Raw genomic sequence first — 5,265 nt, forward strand, 5'->3', positions numbered from 1 at the left:
TTGTGAATGAGCATCGTTGCAATAATGATGAATAACCACATCATAAAGCGTGGTTGAAATGAATATATGTAATAGATGCTCATTCATTAGCTAAAATTGTCGAGCTTTAATAAGGGATTTAAGACTTCCTTCTTGGGTTGGGTATGGATACAAGCAGGGGTAAGAACACAAGCCCTCCTCCCCTCCCCCCCCCCCCCCCCCAAAAAAAAATCTTGGAAGCGCAAAACCAAGTCTAAGGGTAAGGGAAAAGAGGTAGCTTCAGCTGCTCCAAAACCCAAACGCAATGATCGTTTTCTTCCTATCGGAGATGCTAAGTATACCTAGATTTTTTATGAAGTTGCCACCTATATCTCTGACTTTACCTTTGTCGAAGAGGTAAACAGATTTGCTGCCGCTTTTGGGATTTGCTAGGATGAGCTCACTACCCAATGGTGTCTTTATTTTTGTTTGTGAATACTTTTTTAATATTTTTTATGTAACCTTTCATCTAAATGCTTTTATGATCGACCTTCTAACCTATTTGAATGTCACGCTTAGCCAACTCCACCCTAATAACCAGGGTTTTGTAAAAGCTTTCTAGGATCTATGCAAACATTTAGGGCTTGTCTATTTTGTTCTACTTTTTGCATACTTTTATCAGCTAAAGTATGAATCTCAGGTTGGTTGGATATCTCTAAAAAATGCTCAGTATTCCCTTTTCATGACATATACTCAACCTTTCAAAAAATTTAAAACCCGCTTCTCTAAATTAAAAGCTCCACTCATGAAGCCAACTTTAAGTTTTTCTTTAACCTTGATCGACGATCCAAATTTCCCCTTTTTGGAATCATCCTTTCAAGTTTAACTCTCTTGGGGACAATCTTCTAAGTGTTGAGGAGCAGATAGGTGTCACACTTCTTTGCCAATTGCCTAGATTTCTAGAGTGTAAGGAAATACTTCAAGTCCATGGGGCCTATTTTAATGGTAAGTTGGCATCTTCGACTTTCTCCTTGTGACTGACTTTCTTACCGTTCTTTCTCGTTTTATGCAAAATACATGTCGAGTAAATTTGACTACAAGGCTTTTAGGAAAAATGTCAGTTGGCCTCTCATCCTCACCCCAAGAAACAAAGGTTGAGGCTAGTTCGTCCTCGACAATTCTAGTCACGACCTTTGCTCCTGCTTGCAGAGCGCCACCGTTATCACTAAGACAACACCTCCACCTCAGAACACAAATCAAGTTCTTCCTTCAATAGAAGGTTCATTGCAAATTGCCTCTATAGGGGAGAAAGGTCGGATTCCTACACCTATTCCCCTTCCTCCTTGTCCTTCAAGCTCGACTCAGCTAACCAGGTTCCTTATTCATTTGGATGGTCCTTTTACTCGGGTGGACCATGTTTCAACAAGCATCCAGGGAGTTCCTTCCTTGTGGTAATTACGCATGCAAGGGGATTATATTGCCAACAAGGAGGGGTTTCCCGAACTCCATATGATGCGGAGTTGCTGAAGCTAATCGGTTCTAAGGGGCCATTGATTCTACTGAAGTGATGATGTTGCACAACATAGTCATCATGCATTTCTATAAAGGTCACATGGTTAGTACGGCTCAATTGACCAGCAAGCTTGAAGAGTTGAAGAAAGAAGAGATGGGTATGGTGGTTGAGCTGATGAGTCGAGCCGAGAAGATCGGTATCTTAGATCAATAAAAGAATGTGGCCACTCTGAAATTGAAGAAAATCGAGGAAGAGAAAAACCAACTTGATTTAAGAAATTATATGGTAAACGCTTCATCGAAATTGGGTTTCATGATTTCATTCAAAGTGAAAACAACAAACAATATATTTCTACTTCCTTCTCTCACATTCACATCTTTTGTAACAAGTCTCGATTTTGTTGCAGGAAAGCCTAAACTTGCATAATAAAAACTCTATATCTAACCATTTTTATTATTAAGTTCACATTAGTGAATTATATGTTGATGTTAAGAATTACCAATGACCACATCTATGTGTATAATGTGAAATCAGTTAGTTGTTTTATCCTACTTAGGTTTCCTAAACTATCTTTGGATTAGTTGGTACTTCCACATATGCACCATATCTAGAATACGTAGTTGAAAATCATAATCAGGTTTCCTAAACTATCTTTTGGATCAGTAGGTACTCCTGCATGTGCAAAATTTCTAGATTGTGCAGTTAGAACAAGAATAAAAAACAAAGATGATGGAAAAAATTATATTGAATGATGAATCCATATAGAATTAAGAATACATTATACCCAACCCCGGTGAATAAGGGAGTTAGCTACTCCTAGACATACTGAATACTAGATGATGATGATGAAATTAAATGTCTCCAGTGTTTAGAATGCTCTTCTACCATCAATTGTATATAGATCAAGTTTTTTTCTCTCGAAGAGTGTTTATTTTTCCCTCTCTCTCCCAAAGGGGAGGTTTCCCAAAATGGATGTTATTTTTTACCTTTGTCAAGCCCTTTATTTATAGATTTTCAAATTGGAATGGGCCTGCAACTTTGTACTTGATTCGGTACTGGATTAATCTTCTGAAACTCAATATCTTTGTGATATTCTTCAAATATTCTGACTAGTAATTGGAATAACCAACTTGATGGATAATTGAGGTTATTGATAATCTTTGAATATTCAGTGCTCCACTTGAATAATAATCTTGAAAATATTCTTTAATCTTCAAAATCTTGGAAATATTCTTCAAATCTTCATGGATTTTCTCCTAATATGAAAAATATAAATCAAATACTTAAAATATTTAAAAATATTTAAAAATATAAGAATAAAATAAAAATAAAAGAAAAAAAACATGATAATACCAATTATGACTCGCGTTTTTCGGTCTAGTTTTACATTTTCCAGAGAGATGGAGAGCATGTTGAGCGAGGTTCTACTTTGGTGACACGATATATGTGTGGTACATGGTGAGACGTAGATGGTTGACACGATTGTTGTTACTCCAATGACATGCGCACAGTAATGGTAAGGGCTGATAGTGGCTGAAGCTCAATCTATATGGGTGGAGCATAATCTATAGTGAGGCGTACTCGTGGATCTACATTTTTTTTTTTCATTTTTTGATGAGGTGCATGAAGGTTGATCTACGTATGGTTATGCTGATCTGGATGTCACGTGGAGATGCACAAATCTTAGTGAGGGTGTTGAGCTTTCCATTGTCATGCTTGGTATACGATTTAGGGCTTCAGTGATGTTGATGGTGGAGGTGCGATCTCTTCTCTTCTCCCGTGGTTCTGGCTATGAATGTTGATCTAGTGGAAAAATATGAAGATGACATGATAGCTCTTGGTTGGTCAGATTTGAGAGTGGAGGATAGTGACACATGGCAACAAATTGTGATATTTATGATGAGTTAGTGAGGTGCGCTTGTGGATTTGCATTTTCATTTTTGTTTTTTGGTAAGGTGTAAAAAGGTTCATATGGGCGTGCTTACGATGATCTGGATGTCACGAGGAGATGCACAAATCTTGGTTAGGGTGTTGAGCTTTCTAGCGTCGTGCATGGTTGCGAATTACGGCTCTAGTTATGCTGACGGTGGAGGCGCAATCTCTTCTCTTCTCCGATGGTACTGGTTACGAGTGTTGATCTGATGGAAGAAGATGGAGATGACATGACAGCTCTTGGTTTGCCAAATTTGATAGTGGGGAATAATGACATGTGACAGCTTCTTGTTGGGAAAATTGTGTGAGCTAGGATGAGTCTTTGCTAATGGTAATTATACAGGGCAATGACTAATATTGATGTAGGGTGTGTGGTGTTTATGTACGGGCATTGGATAATATTGATGTATAATGTGTGGTGATTATACACGAACATTGATTAACATTTATGCTAGTGTGCAACGCAAAAGGAAATTATAATGGTTAAATTCAAGTGACTATACTCTTTATGGTGAAGTATGAATAAAAGGGAAGATGTGTTTATTTTAATCATGGTGGAGGAGATTGTTGAGTTGATGAAAATAATACATCTTGAAGTCCCACATAAACAATGAAGTGGGTAATAATGGCTATATAATGGAATCTAATTTTATGGTTTTGGTTTTAGATGTTCCAATCAAAATATTTTAAGCTTGTATTTGACTTTTCTAATACTCCTAGTAGAGTGTTAGGATGTTTGAGTTAAATTGTTGTTTAGAGTCTGTGAATGTACTTAAGATCAAATGACATGAGAGAATTGTCTATGAATTATAAAAATGAAAGAATTGTCTATAAATTATAAAAATTTTCATATAGTATTATTATCTGATTATCATTAGATAATAGTTATGATTTTATTCTAGTTTTAGAGTTTTTATGTTATATATTTATGTTAATTGTTTTTATTTTATTTTTCGAATGATTTAGAATAATTTTCGGAAGTAAAAACTGATATTATTTATAGGGACGCTTTTTTTTTTCGTTAAATTTTTATAAATACAAAATTAGAATATTGTCACATCAGGTAACGTGTAAATGCTAATCGAGATAATTAAAATTGTTATTATTTATAATAAAACGCACTTATTGTATAGAATTCATTTGAACTTTATCAAATAATAGATAAAGTGTAAAGCAAAATAATAATCAAGATTCGTTAACTAAATAAATAAGCTGAATCAGTAATATAATGGACTGAAAAAGGTGGATTTTGAGTTTTGTACTCATAGATACATTTAAACATCATTTATCATCAATAAAGTTCTTGTATGAATAATGGATTGAAAGAAATATGTTAAAAAAGAGTCATTAAATATGTATTCAAGCAAAAGTTTAGTTACAGTCAACCAGTCAGAACTTATCATTAATATAATTTATAAAATAATTATTACAAATTAAAAATTATCTTATAACTGAATATATACCATAAAAGTTTTTAAATAGATGAATTGTTTTATGTAGAAAATTCACACAAAATCTTAAAACTGACAACTAAATTAATGTTTTCACAGACTTAGTTTTACTAATCAAATATTATTTTAACACATATTTTAGGACAAACATTATAACCCCAACAAATATTATTTATTCTTAAAAGTACAAGTATAATGTTTTTATGGTTATGATTCTTATTTATTGCTAAAAGCATTATGCTAATACTTTTCTAATGTAGAAAGTAAAGGAGATTATTTTAAACTTCATGATTAACAAGAAACAACCTGGCCAAAATGTGCAAGTTGAGGCAAAAGACAAAACAAAAGCAACTACAGGGCTTGGTGTTGGCACACAGTGACACCATGAACAGCAAGGGCATCCACTTGCAC

This window comes from Vigna unguiculata, chromosome 6, assembly GCF_004118075.2.
Source record: "Vigna unguiculata cultivar IT97K-499-35 chromosome 6, ASM411807v1, whole genome shotgun sequence".
Classification (NCBI taxonomy): Eukaryota; Viridiplantae; Streptophyta; class Magnoliopsida; order Fabales; family Fabaceae; genus Vigna; species Vigna unguiculata.